The following is a 15,758-nucleotide window of genomic DNA, read 5'->3' on the forward strand; positions in this document are numbered from 1 at the left end:
ATAAAGACAAAGGGGGACATATATAATTTTCTATGTCAGTTTCCCCTGTGTTTTTTAAACGTCACTGCAAAAATTTTAGTTGCAAGTGGCATTTCTACACCACCTTCCAAAAATGGGGAGTGGCATGGGTGAGGAGGTGATGAGGCCCACTAGCCAGGCACATTTATCTTCATTTACACATCAGTTTTTTTTTATGGATCGTGCTGGCCATCAATATAGAACATGTCCTATTTTTTTTGTCTGTTGTGACAGCCTGACAGTCCCCATACAAGCCGAGGGGGCTGCTTTTAATAACCGTTTTTCAGAAAGGCATCGGTAAAAAAAATTATCGCAAAAAACTGACAATTTACTGAATTTTTCACCCTATAAGACGCCCCTAGGTTTTAGAGGAGGACAATAAGAAAAATATATTTTACATTAGACCTCAGGTCAGACCACCAATCAGACCCCCAATGTTAATCAGACCTCAGCTGACAGCCCCAATCAGACCTCCAATGTTAATAAGACCCCAATAAGACCTCAGATCAGACCCCCAATCAGATCTCAGCTCTGACACCAATGTGAATGACCCCCAATAAGATCTCAGATAAGAGTCCCATGCAACGTACCGGGTCCGCAGGGGAAAACACGTGAGGCTCACGGTGGGCCGATGGGGGTAGTAGTTCATGTACTCACGGTTAGCAGAGCCTCCCTGGGCCGGGAGTGCAGTGGATGGGAAGACAGCACTAAATCCTCCGGGGCACTCTCTATTGCAGGGAACACCAGCCAGATGGAAGTTGAGGTGCCCTTGATGGTCCAGGTGTTTAGGGCGCGTTGGTGGCTGGGCCCCTGAGTTTATGACGTCAGCACCGTTAGGTGCAAATTTTGAGTGTAGTAGTAGTAATTGTAGTGTCCCACTAGGTAGGCGTGGGCACTACACAAGGGTCAGTAATATTATATTTAACTATGCATTTAATGTATTGTTCTATGTGTTTTTACATGCAATGTTTCCCTATGTTAATGCTTAGCAGGCCTAATAGGGTGTAGTTAGGCATCCTAGACACTAGAGGGAGATAGAGAGCCCCTAGTATAAATGTTCAGGCCCAGACAGGGAGGAGTTAGATCATAGTCAGGAGTCTGTGGAGACAGAAGTGAGAAAGCACCAGCCCGAGATATGCTGAGGGCCTCCTCCTGACATGCAGCTAGATAGTCCTGGTTTCTAGTTGCACTAGGAGGCTAGGAGGAGTACAGCCTGCCTGGAGACCAGTCAGCCAGCCAACACAGATGAGATACCCCAGTAGTAGGACAGCACCTCCTGGGAGAAACCTGCAGCCACCTTTAAAAGCCAGCACTGAAGACAGCTAGGAAAAGAAGGTATTGTAACCTTAAGCAAGTGCCAATACTGGAGGAAGGATTTTATACCAAGGATTTAAGCCAGCAATTAGGCATCAGAGCCTTGGGATCCAGCCAGCTAGAATAGCTGTGGGGATAGAGCAGCATTGCACTGCAAAGTATTAACTGTTTGCCCTCCAAGTATCTTGCAAGACTGAAACCTGCTGTGAAGTAAACCTGCTGTGCATTTTGTATGATAAAGGACTGCATTATATACCACTGCAACTGTATGTAAAAAGTTGGACTGTTCCACCAAGTAAAGCAACGTTTGGTTTACCAACTGAGTACTCTATTAATCCTCCTACAAATCGGTGTGCCACCGTTGCAGGCACTGGCGTCACGAATCTTAAAGGGACCTTACCTAAGGCACTCAAAACACCTACAACATCCAGGGCACCTCACACAACATCAGGCCAGGTCCCTATCTACAGAGTGTGCCCCAGAGGAACTAGTGTCTGCCTCTCGTTTCACTGTTGCATGCCTGCCCAGGGTTCTCCTCAGAAAAGTGAGTAACCCTCGATTGCCCATACCGTGACCTCACTGTCGCTATACCCTGCAGGTCTGGCGTGCTGCATAAATTGGCGTCACAAACAGGATACGATCATTCCTGCGCCATTGCGGATATAAAAACTGTGTGCTATTATATGCCTTAAAGTGACCAAGCCCTAATTGCTTTATTGAACATTGCTGGGCCAAAGTGAACTGTCATAATTTGCGGTGTGAAATTGTGCTTTTTATGGACTGTTTTGCTGTTGTAAAGCCACCGCTTGCTGTCAGTGAATAGACAGCGTTTTGCTTAAAGATGGCCGCTTAGCTTGCTTGGATTTATTGCTGCGTCATCTTCATACAAAATTGGCGGTAAAAATTGGCGCCTTCTGCTGAAAAGTGCGGGAAAGGCTACATGTCCGCGCCACCGCCCTGTCTGGACATTTGCATGTCTGCAGAAATGGAATCCGCCTCCCCCATACTGGAGTGCCTGGGGGGCGGCCTCCCAGAGCAATGGGAGGATCTGTCTTCAATTATTGGTGCCGCCCTGTCGCTCTCCAGAGAAGGATCGAGCATGTTGAAGAGTGAGGACTGCTCTGTTAAGATTTCGGCACCTGTTGGATTACAAATGGATCCTAATACTATGGAGCAAGAGGACGCTCCACCGGCCTACTCTCCGGGACCTGAGAGACCCACCTGCCCGCAACCAGAGAACTACTATGGCTCCTGGAGAGACTTTTTCCAGCCCTCATTTAAATGGTCGGCGCTGATGGCAGAGATCCAGGAGGCCGCAATCAAGAAGACCACTAAAACAAAAATTTATTATGAGGAACTGGCAAAGACCGTTCATGAGCGCCACACTGACACCCAACCCCGCCTGGAAAGGAGAAAGGGGTTGGTTGTGGCCTTTGACAAGAACCGTGGCTACGGTTTTATCCAGGACTATACCACCGGCAGAGATTTGTACGTAAATCGGAGGTCCGTCAAGCGGAGTTACCTCTCGGAGTACATGCATAACCTCCGTGAGGGAGAGGAAGTGGAGTTCACCCCTGCCGAGGGCCTGCGAGGCCCATATGCCACTGCTGTGACCCGTCCCAGAAAAGAACCGGAGGACTGGGAAGCTGATGAGGACTATACTGGCTGCGAGCGTGAACCAGCGCACTCTCCAGAACCGGCCCATCATGCATTTCAAGAGCGGGGCTCTTTCATTGGCCCGAACGTATTCTGGCAACCAACGGTAGTGGAGAAATGGGTGAGCCCATATCCGTCCCCTGAGCTGCCTCGCCGGGAGAAAACCATAAAAGAATTAGAGAACCTGGAGCGATTCCATGTGACCCTGGACAACATCTGAAAGGGTAAAAGAGCGGACGCTTCACCTGAACCTGCAGCGGCTGCGCAGGATGTGCCCTCTACTTCACAAGTGTCGGCGGTGACAATCGGAGAACAGCGATCCCGAATCCGAAAGCCTGGACGATCAGATCGTCCGTCTGGAGGAAAAGCTGCGTGAACTGCGCTGAATTGCCACCGCCAGAATCCGGACGCCACCTAGAAAGGAAGAGGTTTGACTCCAATACTCGGACATCGCCGGGTCAGAGGTAAGGGTACCTGTCCCTACCAGTCGGCCACCTACTGCGACTGCGGCTGCGTTGAGGCCCCCAAGGAGGCCCTCTCACACTGTATCCCGCTGTGCAGAGTCAGTTGTCACGGAACCCACCGGACCGCTTGCAGCAGCGGTACCCAGGCCAGTGCAGCAGCCCACAATTGTCATGCCTGCACCGGTGCGGTCAGCAACCGTGATCACCCCTAGGCCTATGGGGCCAATACCCATTAGGGGTCCCTTTATGCTGCAGCTGCCCCCCAATACTGTGTTGTGGGCACATCCGCCTGTTGACTCTCATTACAGGCCCAATCTACAAATGGAGCCAGGGAGCACCACTGTGATGCAAAGTGGATATGACATGCCCCTGTGAATTGGCCTGCTAGGCCATTGATTTGTTTTCTTTTGCCAAAGGGACCTTTTTGCCGAGGATTTAACCCTTCCAGGACAGGAGTCCTTTGTTTTGGTCCTTTGTTGCTGCTGCCAGTTACCCACGGCTCAGTGGTAGTGTCGCCCACTGGAATAAAAATTGCATCAAGGCCATATTGTTCAACAGGACCTCCTGCCTACTTCTTCATAATTGTACCCAGTTGTGCCTATTTGTATGTTGCACCTTTAACCCTTTAACCCCCTTTTCAGGTTGATTAGAGGGATCTTGCAGCACTTATTTTTATACGCCATTGTGAATAGTGTGGATTATTTTTATTGTGCTGTGACTTTTATTGTGCAACATAAGTTCCAAGGAAATGCGCCCAGGGATAGACTCAAATGCACATGAGCCTCTGAGATATTGCTACTTTAAAGAAATGTGCCCAGAGATGGACTCCACTGTATGCGAGCCTCTGTGATCTTATACCTTCGCCACTGCTGTCTTTGAAACACTTGATTTGAATAAGAAAGGAACCTGGGTACGGACTCATGTTTGTTCTTTGAGCCTCCAAGAACTTTTAATTGTTTTGCATTGTTCTACTGTTCTATTATGGACAATTTGCACTTAAAATATTATAATGGACTATCCTGGTTTATTGATACGCTGCACCAGGTCAGCGCCCCTGTTCCCTTACATTATCCTGAGAGAAGAGAACGACGCCCCTTTTCACCGTACTTGCTCCTAAGCCAGCAGAACTGCATGATGTATAAATATATATGTATTTGCAAATGTAGATGTATTTTCCTGCTTTGCATTATTTTTGTCTTTCAGGTGCAGTATCCAGCTGGGCAGGGCCCCTTCATGTTGCGCCGAGGACGAGCAACGTCATAGCGTGGGGGTATGTGGTGTCCCACTAGGTAGGCGTGGGCACTACACAAGGGTCAATTGTGTCACGTGTTACTTCTGCTCACAAAGGACAGTAATATTATATTTAACTATGCATTTAATGTATTGTTCTATGTGTTTTTACATGCAATGTTTCCCTGTGTTAATGCTTAGCAGGCCTAATAGGGTGTAGTTAGGCATCCTAGACACTAGAGGGAGATAGAGAGCCCCTAGTATAAATGTTCAGGCCCAGACAGGGAGGAGTTAGATCATAGTCAGGAGTCTGTGAAGACAGAAGTCAGAAGGCACCAGCCCGAGATATGCTGAGAGCCTCCTCCTGACATGCAGCTAGATAGTCCTGGTTTTTAGTTGCACTAGGAGGCTAGGAAGAGTACCGCCTGCCTGGAGACCAGTCATCCAGCCAACACAGATGAGATACCCCAGTAGTAGGACAGCACCTCCTGGGAGAAACCTGCATCCACCTTTAAAAGCCAGCACTGAAGACAGCTAGGAAAAGAAGGTATTGTAACCTTAAGCAAGTGCCAATACTGGAGGAAGGATTTTATACCAAGGATTTAAGCCAGCAATTAGGCATCCGGGCCTTGGGATCCAGCCAGCTAGAATAGCTGTGGGGATAGAGCAGCATTGCACTGCAAAGTATTAACTGTTTGCCCTCCAAGTATCTTGCAAGACTAAAACCTGCTGTGAAGTAAACCTGCTGTGCATTTTGTATGATAAAGGACTGCATTATATACCACTGCAACTGTATGTAAAAAGTTGGACTGTTCCACCAAGTAAAGCAACGTTTGGTTTACCAACTGAGTACTCTATTAATCCTCCTACAAATCGGTGTGCCACCGTTACAGGCACTGGCGTCACGAATCTTAAAGGGACCTTACCTAAGGCACTCAAAACACCTACAACATCCAGGGCACCTCACACAACATCAGGCCAGGTCCCTATCTACAGAGTGTGCCCCAGAGGAACTAGTGTCTGCCTCTCATTTCACTGTTGCATGCCTGCCCAGGGTTCTCCTCAGAAAAGTGAGTAACCCTCGATTGCCCATACCGTGACCTCACTGTCGCTATACCCTGCAGGTCTGGCGTGCTGCATAATGAAGAGTCAGTTGTTGTAAAACAATTCCAACCTTTACTTGAATCAACAGTCTTAAGGCAGATGTTACAGTCCATCAATAATGTGCATTCATATGGCATAAGTGATGACTCAGAAATAAGTTCAATTGTATTCCACTTATCAGGTTTAGGCAATTGTCAGTTGAGGAGTTCTCTTTAAGGTTGACACTTTACAGGCAAGACTTCTTATAATAGTTCAAAGCTTAATCTATAGCTCTCTGGTACTAAATATGCTGGTTTCGGTTTACTTTGAGCTATCCTATAAGGGGGTTCTCCCTCGTGGCAGCAGTGGTGTAGCGTGGGGGCCATTGCAGGGGGCGCCAGGCAGCAAGCACTTCAATGAGGGCCACGGGAGCCTATGGCTCCCTTCCCCTTCGTTCTTCCTCATAGGCTTCAGGTTCGTGGCCTGAAGCCTATGAGGCAGTAGAGCGACCGTAATGACTAGAATGGAGTTGCTCCTAAGAGGTATGATGTTAGGGTAAGAGGCGGAGTCTCATCATTCAGGGGCGGGGCCTTAATATTTGAAGGAGATTCTACAGAGTACGTTGTTGGAGAGAGGAGTAGAGGCTTCAGGTCAGTATGTGGAAGAGAATATTGACTGGTAGGTTTACTTGTTTGTTTTTTTGCAGGGGCTGAATGGAGGTGGAATAATCCTTGTACTGGAGACTGTATGTTAGAGGGGTTTGAAGAGTGGGTAGTGGGGGTGATATTATTTACATGGTACTGTATGCTGGAGGGGCTGAAGGTGGGGGGGTGATTTTATTTTACATGGGACTGTATGCTGGAGGTGCTGAAGGCAGTGGCAGTTTGTATTTTACATGGGACTATATGCTGGAGGAGCTGAAGGCAGGAGAGTGATGTATCTTTCATGGGGCTATATGCTGGAGGAGCTGAAGGCAGGGGGAGTGATGTATTTTACATGGGCCTGTATGCTGGAGGGGCTGAAGGCAGGACGAGTGATGCATTTTACATGGGACTGTTTGCAAGAAGGGCTGGAAGGCAGGGGTGTGATTATCTTACATAGGATTGTATGCTGGAGGGGCTGAAGGCAGACGGCAAAGAGAGGGAGTGTGATATTATTTACATGGGACTGTATGTTGGAGGGGCTGAAGGTGGGGAGTGATGTATTTTACAAGAGACTGTATGCTGGAAGGGCTGAAGGCAGGGAAGTGATGTGTCTTACATGGGACTGTATGCTGGAGGGGCTGAAGGCAGGAGAGTGATGTATCTTATGTGGGACTGTATGCTGGAGTGGCTAAAGGCAGGGGAGTGATGTGTCTTACATGGGACTGTATGCTGGAGGGGCTGAAGGCAGGGTGAAGGTTGTATCTTACATGGGACTGTATGCTGGAGGGGCTGAAGGGGGCATAATTATTACTATAATACTACAGAGGGGGCCATTATAATATTAATAATAATAATAATAATAATAATAATAATAATAATACAGAGGGGCCAGTATATATTATAATTATACAGAGGGCATTATAGTTATGGGCACTACTGGGGAGTGGAGGTCTGATATCTGAGGATGATAGTAAAGTGAGGAATGTAAACATTTTTCTGTGAAAGTCTACAGAGATAAGACGCGGCTGAAAGAAGGTATCATGACGGTCCTATCTCCGAATGAAGACGCAGAGGAAAGTCTACATCACAGGAGATGTCACTGGATGTAACAGGTATGGTGCTGTATTCTCCTGTATATTTCATAGCAATGTATGTTATGTCCATCCAAATATTTGTTTTGGGGGTGGGGGTGGATATAGAATTTGGCCCACACTGCCGAAGCCTGGCCCCAGACTTCAGGTCACACTGTGCGTGTTCTGAATTCTGGGGCCTCACACCCATCTACTACATTATCTGTACTCAGAGAGTTATCACTGTGTTATCTATGGTGTTAAATAGGACTGCAGGTGACATCTGTGGCGAAACCAACCTCGCCACTGGGTTTCGGAGGGGCCTGGCTACCAGCCTCTTGCCTCAGGATTATGGCCCATACTAACTTTAAAGGAGCAGACAGACCGGCCGCACAGCTTAAATCTGTCTTTGCAATTGTATTTTGTTATGTGAGGATACCTAGATAGCTCATTTTATTGTATTCATGTGTCTGAGTGCCATTCACCTAATAATATGCACTCAGACTTGAGCTATCTGTGGATATGTTAAATGTCTGTGTTTACTGTAAGGGTTGTGACATTGTATGTTTAAATGGTGATTCCTGTCCTATTGTTCCCACATGTGTATTGGTGATTTCCCTTTGTCCTGAGAGATAATTGAATTGCTCCTCGGGTGTCTCCAGGGCAGAGAGGAGGAAACCATGATGCATTGTGGGGATGTCTTGTGTCTGTGTATCTTGAATTACTGCATATCTGTCCTGTGTCACAGTCTTCATTCTGGTCCCCTAGGGGCGTGTCCACCAGATGGGGACCTGCATAAATACGGGCGGGTAGCCCTCAATAAAGAGTTCCTGTTTTACCCTTTATCATGTTGAGGCTGATGTTTGGGTAACTGATCGACGCTGGGGATTGCTATACGCTGGGAGATTTGCTATACTCCCCTGGCTATAACTACTAGCTCTTTTAAGAGCTTTTCCGGCTCTCTGGTTTTAGGAGAGGTTCACCCACTGGAGCCTGGAGCCTTGTCGTAGGTCCAGGGTGGGTAGGAGACGGTGAGACCTCAACTAAGCTTCGGCGGTTCGTGGGGTCTGCAGTGCGTACGGTGTCAAGTGGAGTGCTTGGAGTCCTCGGAAAGCACTAAGAGCATCTATCAACGGAGGTACCCGGTCGGGGTGCTAGGAGATCCGTTACATTTGGTGGCAAGCAGTGGGATGGCGTCCTAGTGTGAGGAGAAGCAGCTCGGAAACACCGTTCGTGGAGTATATTGAGGGCAAAGCTAGTATCCGTACAGCGCCCCTGGCTACAGCAGGATGGAATCGGCTAGTCTTCGGACAGCGTTCTATGACGAGGAGGAGGAGGCAGCCGCAGACTACAGGGATGCAGACAGAAAGGAAGTCTGGTATGATGCCCTGGAAAATGCCCAGCGGCGGCGAGGTGAGAGTCTCCCCAGTTATGAGCAGCAGCTACAGAAGCGTGTGGCGATGCGGATGGGTCTCTTGGGAGAGCAGCCCCTGGACGACTGGGTAACAATGCTCCAGAGCCTGGTATGTAAGGAGCTTTGGCTAGAGGACGCTTACTAGGCCCTAAGGTAATTGTCATTCAACATTCCCCCTGGGCAGCTGAGCATGACAAGCCAGAGGGAGAGGAGTTTTGTGGTCCAGGCTTGTTATGGGAGTCCTTTGCAGAGCCTGACTTCAGGAGCCCGGCACAGTCCAGACTTCAGAACATCTTCTACGAGAGGGAGGCTAGGCTGGATTGGGATGACCCCCATGAGGTAGAGAAAGACCTGGCTCACCTAGCAACCCTGGAGTGGGAACTGGAGCAGGACTACCGAGATCTCTTCCACTCCATTGAGTGGGCTCAGCGAGAGAGCAGAGTGTCAGACCCAGGTCCAGAGCCCTTCAGCTGGAAGGATATTGTGGAGGTGTTCTGGGAAGACCCAACTGAAGTATCCCCTGCTTCAGTACCAGCTACAGAGGTAGTGGACCTCATAGACTGGTCCTGGGGGGAAACCCATATGGCAGGTGGAGATGGGACTGAGTTCTCTCCACCGGCCCTACAGGGATGCTGGGCAGTCGGTCCAGATCCCAAACGGCAGCCAGAGTTTCAGGGAGTAGGGACAGTTGGTCCTGCTCCCCAGCGGCAGTATGTTTTGCAGGGAGAGGAGAGCATGGTCTCCATTCCCCAGCGGCAGTGTGTTGTAAAGAGAGAAGAGACAACCGATCTCTCTCCCCAACCACAGGGGGACAGCACCCCTAACTCCGATGGTGCAGATGGGACCGCGGTCTCTGCACCAGGCCTACCGGGATGCTGGACGGCCGGTTCAGATCCCCCACCAACCCTGCAGGAATGCCAGGAGGAGGAGGTAAGCGATTCCTCCTCTCCACAGCCAATCTGCAACAAGGTCCTGGGGATAGGATTCCCTGACCACATCCCAGCGGAAGAGCTGGCATCTGGGCAGAGCGCAGATGGCCTCTGCCCTCCTCTATCCTCTTCTCCAGAGGCTGACTTTCCACAGGCTACCCCAGCGGAAGCGCTGGCATCTGGGCAGAGCGCAGTCGGCCTCTGCTCTCCCCTATCCTCTTCTCCAGAGCCGGACTTCCCACAGGCTACCCCAGCGGAAGAGCTGGCATCGGGGCAGAGCGCAGTCGGCCTCTGCCCACCAAGTACCTACAGCTCCAAGCTAGAGAGCAGCAAGGAAGCAAGGAGTAGCAGATGCCCCCTCAACAGCTGGGGACATACAGAACAGAGCCAGGCCTCAAAATTCAACAGGTCCAGTATTGGGTTGTGGGTGGACTGCCAGACTAACTCAGATACCGACCGGCATGAGGTCAGGTATCTGGTTAGTCTTCCCTGGGAGGGGGAGATATGTGGTGAAACCAACCTCGCCACTGGGTTTCGGAGGGGTCTGGCTACCAGCCTCTTGCCTCAGGATTATGGCCCATACTAACTTTAAAGGAGCAGACAGACCGGCCGCACAGCTTAAATCTGTCTTTGCAATTGTATTTTGTTATGTGAGGATACCTAGATAGCTCATTTTATTGTATTCATGTGTCTGAGTGCCATTCACCTAATAATATGCACTCAGACTTGAGCTATCTGTGGATATGTTAAATGTCTGTGTTTACTGTAAGGGTTGTGACATTGTATGTTTAAATGGTGATTCCTGTCCTGTTGTTCCCACATGTGTATTGGTGATTTCCCTTTGTCCTGTGAGATAATTGAATTGCTCCTCGGGTGTCTCCAGGGCAGAGAGGAGGAAACCATGATGCATTGTGGGGATGTCTTGTGTCTGTGTATCTTGAATTACTGCATATCTGTCCTGTGTCACAGTCTTCATTCTGGTCCCCTAGGGGCGTGTCCACCAGATGGGGACCTGCATAAATACGGGCGGGTAGCCCTCAATAAAGAGTTCCTGTTTTACCCTTTATCATGTTGAGGCTGATGTTTGGGTAACTGATCGACGCTGGGGATTGCTATACGCTGGGAGATTTGCTATACTCCCCTGGCTATAACTACTAGCTCTTTTAAGAGCTGTTCCGGCTCTCTGGTTTTAGGAGAGGTTCACCCACTGGAGCCTGGAGCCTTGTCGTAGGTCCAGGGTGGGTAGGAGACGGTGAGACCTCAACCAAGCTTCGGCGGTTCGTGGGGTCTGCAGTGCGTACGGTGTCAAGTGGAGTGCTTGGAGTCCTCGGAAAGCACTAGGAGCACCTATCAACGGAGGTACCCGGTCGGGGTGCTAGGAGATCCGTTACAACATCTACTACATTATTTGTAAAAAGGGGCATGGTCACAGGTTGGGGGGTGCAATAATTGGCTTGCCCCGGGTGCTGTCAACTCACACTACGCCACCGCGTGGCAAGCATCAGTCTTCTGCTTCATTATTTGCAGGATGCTCTCCTAAAAAGGTTTAGGTTTTCCACTATGTCCCGGAAGGCTTGTGTAGTGGATAAAGGACAATTCTGTGCACTAATTATCCATTCGTGTCCCAGCACTTGGAAAGTTACTCTCAGGCACTTGTGCTGATGAGGTCCATAGGCTAGATTCAGCTGTAACCCTCACTAGGCTTACTTCATATTTAGACATAGACTCACTGATTGGTGCTTGGTTGCTGTGTTTGTCTTCTCCATTCTTGATCAGGGCCCAGAGGAAAGGAAAACGGCTACATGTTGAGTTTAGCCTGTTTATCTCCTCCATGAACTTGCTTCTCCTCTCTCTCTCTGACTCTAACATAACATTTTGCTCTAAGCTAGACACACCCAAAGCTATATATAGTGTGGTGCCAGCTCCACCTAGGGGCGAATGGGTGGAATGACAATGCCGGACTGATAATGTGAAATACCATACATTAGATAAATACTTAAATAAGCAGATGTTTAAAGTGTCCCATTTACACAAATGTGGGACGCTGCACCAATGCCTGTCATCAGCCCCCCATGTCTTTCATCAGCCCCTATATGCCTCTCTTCAGACCCCATATCAGCCCCCAGAGACATTTTCCTCCACTTTTGGGGGCAAAAAAATTTGTCTTATGGGGCGAAAAATGTCTGTTTCTTCTACACTGTCATGTGAAAGTAGCCTTGGAGTTCTGGCTGATGAGGTTGGAAATGTTATCTAATTATTTATACTGCTATTAAAATGGTAAACCCCTTCATATCTCATTACCGCATATTCCTTATGTGGTAATACTAACCTGTCCCTTTCATTTTTCGGGTCAGAACGATCACAGCACTACCACAATGGTATAGTTTTTCTTGTGTTTTAATACTTGAATTGGCCATTTCGATTTTTTTTTTCTGTTATGGGATACATAAATTTATATTTAAGTAGTCTGGGCATTTTTATTGTTTATTTTTATTATGAGGAAAAGGGGACTATTTTAATTTATTTACTATTTTTCACTTATATTAAGTCCTCCTAGGGGACTAGAACATAAATTACCATTGAATCCCATGGAAAATTCAAAGCTATCGCTGTGGTCAAACAGCAGAAACCCAGTTGCTATGATACCTGCTCTGCTCTGTATCAGGCGCCATCTTTAAAGTACAGACATATGCTATATATTTATGGCAAACCCCCACGATCAGCTGCTCCCTGCAGCCTCCGACACTGGAAGTACTGTAAATGGAGCAGAAAGCACAGCTCCTTTTAATGTGTAGTGGCTGTGCTGGGTTAATGCAGCTCATCTCCCTTTGAAGATGTTCTATTCACAGTATTGAATACGGCAGTGCTGTTTTTTTTCTCACTTGTATTCAGAGTATTAGTTCCAGCACCAAAAGCTGAAGGGCAGGGGCGTAACTACCATAGTGGCAGACCATGCGACTGCTATGGGGCCCAGGGCAAGAGGGGGCCCAGTATTAGGCTACTTTCACACTCGCGTTTTGGGCTAATCCGTCATGGATCCACAAAAACGGATCCGCTACAATAATACAACTGCATGCATCCGTCATGAACGGATCCGTTTGTATTATCTGTAACATAGCCAAGACGATCCATCATGAACTCCATTGAAAGTCAATGGGAGATGGATCCGTTTTCTATTGTGCCAGATTGTGTCAGAGAAAACTGATCCGTCCCCATTGGCTTAGGCTCCATTCACATGTCTGTAGTGTATTGCCGATCCACAAGTTGCGGATCCGCAATACACCCGGCCGGCACCCCCATAGAACTGCCTATTCCTGTCTGCAATTGCGGACAAGTATAGGACATGTTCTATTTTTTTCCGGAGCTGCGGTCCGGAAGATCGGGGCTGCGCTCTGGAAATGCGCATGCTGAGAGCACATAGTGTGCTCTCCGCATCCATTCCTGCCCAATTGAGAATGAATGAGTCCGCACCTATTCCGGATATTGCGGAACGGATGCGGACCCATTCCACGGACGTGTGAATGGACCCTTACTTTGTGTGCCAGGAAGGATCCGTTTGGCTCAGTTTTGTCAAGCGTACAGCAAATTGCTGTAGGTAGCGTTTTGGTGTCCGCCTCCAGAAAGGAATGGTGACTGATCGGAGCCAAACTGATGCATTCTGAGCGGATCCTTTTCCATTCAGAATGCATTAAGGCAAAACTGATCCGTTTTGGACCGCTTGTGAGAGCCCATGACGGATCTCAGAAACGGAAAGCCGAAACGCAAGTGTGAAAGTAACCTTAGTTGGGATTATCTCCTCTTCTACTGGAAGTGAAAACTTGGTCAGGACTCTACCCTGTAAAGGAACAACTTTTAGCAAATGAAGCAGTGTCATTGAAAAGGGTTTAGGCAGAAACCCATCTGTTCTGTGTGGGGGGCCTGGTTTGATCCTTGCTATGGGGCAGTTTTATTTTTGCATTTATGCCACTTTTGTTGAAAAGTTTCAAACTGTGATGCAAGCCATGTTTATGGTATAGTTTTTTTACTTTCTGAGCTTTATGCCATTTTTGAAAATTAAAAATGTACAATAAACCACAAAATTGAACATTTTAGAGCAGACAGTAAGTGTACAGTAATATAACACCTATCTTCCCTGTGTGTCTCTTAGATATGAACAGGAATGGAGCAGCAGCATTCTGCGCTGACAGTAAGTGTGCTGTGTTACTATACACTTACTGTCAGTGCTGGCAGTCCCAGTCCCCACTCTCTTCCTTGTGATAAGCACAGGGAATAGAGGTATGTACAGAGCTGCCAGCTGTTAGCGGTGGCAGCAAGTCAGATAGGTAGGGACACAGAAGTGATAGATAGGGCACATATAGTGAGGCAGGGGCTGGGGTAGTGAGACAAGAGGCAGGCTGAGAAGCCTTCCTTTGTATGCTCACCATAGTTGTCTTCAGTGCTCAGTAGAATGCTAAAGACAGACACTCCTTGGCAATGCTTAGTTAGTGCTTTGCTAAGAAGACTCTTTACAACATGTTTCTAGTAAAAAGAAACATATTTCACTAATAAAGTATATTACAAGAATGTTTAAAGTCCCTACACAATATAAAAAAAATAAACTGAAACGACATTTACATTTTAATAAATTTGGCCCATTTTACTCTAGTGTCCATTCTTTGTAAATGTGCCCTATTGACAGTTTTTTTTACAGTTGTATTTTTTTTAAATATATATTATAACATAAGGTAGCCTTGAGAGTTGCTTGTTTTACCCTAAGCTGTAATACCAGATGTAGCCCATGGACAGGTGGTGCTCTTTCGGGAAATACTTTTCACCAATCCCAGGCTCCTCCATTAACCTCTGTTACTTCTGTTGATAGCATGACTTTTGTTTCCTCTATCTATGTATTATAGTTAAAATTGCAGAATAAAAACTAAAAGTTATGGCACCCGAATTATCATCAGTCCTGCCTCTTCACACTATACAGTTCATTATTTAAGACAGAAACAAATCTTACTCAGAATAAACACTCAAATGTCTTGTAAAGTCTGCAAATGAAGAATTGTTACAAGTTCTATAGACAATAAAAAGTCGTTAGTCATGGGGTATGTGTAACGTATGAAGCTGCTGACATTGGTATTAAACCATGGATCCAATGTAAGTCATTCCAAGCAGGCTACAGGTAAATGAACTAGACCAGAAAATGACACTGTAAAGCTTCAAGCATGCACATGAAATGCATTGCTCATGTTTACAGTCACATCCTCTTGGGATATGATTTAAGATGTGAGTGTTGTTCTGTTCGATGCTTCTTTACCTGTAGGCTATTCTGGCTGCTTCTGGTGTTTTCCCTTTGCTCAGTATCTCCTTTTCCTGTTAACAAGTGCAGGCTTGTGTAAGCAATGCCCAACTGGTTTCATCCTAACATATTCACTGGACATTCTATCAGCAGAATGCATATTTGACTTTCTCTGTATTCTGAAATGCCATATTGTGGCACTGGTCAGCACATAGCCTCATGCATCCTTCCCTTGGCTCTTTTTGTTTTTCCTCTCCACACAGTTTCAAAGACCTTCTAAAAGTCTGATCTTGGTCTCCTGTTTTCTATGTGGTTCTCTTCTTTACCTTTGATGCCATTTCAAGCTCTTGCAAGATCTGGAGTCATTTGAGATTCAAAGTTACTACATAGTGACCTAGTTACCTTACAACAAGCTCTGTGGCAATACATGGAATAGTTGATTGGGATGCTAAGCTTCTTCACATTTTCAGGAGATTGTTTTTTTAAAGATTCCGGTATGCAGATTATCTCCTGCTTGTAATCTGACTTAAAGGGGTTGTCTCATCACAGACAATGGGAGTATATGGGGGATTCAGTCAGCACAACCCTGTATGCAGGTGCACATCGCTATGGCGAAATACACATACAAACGCAAAAACACAAATGCAATAGCACTCTG

The sequence above is a fragment of the Bufo bufo genome, chromosome 2 (assembly GCF_905171765.1).
Source record: "Bufo bufo chromosome 2, aBufBuf1.1, whole genome shotgun sequence".
Classification (NCBI taxonomy): Eukaryota; Metazoa; Chordata; class Amphibia; order Anura; family Bufonidae; genus Bufo; species Bufo bufo.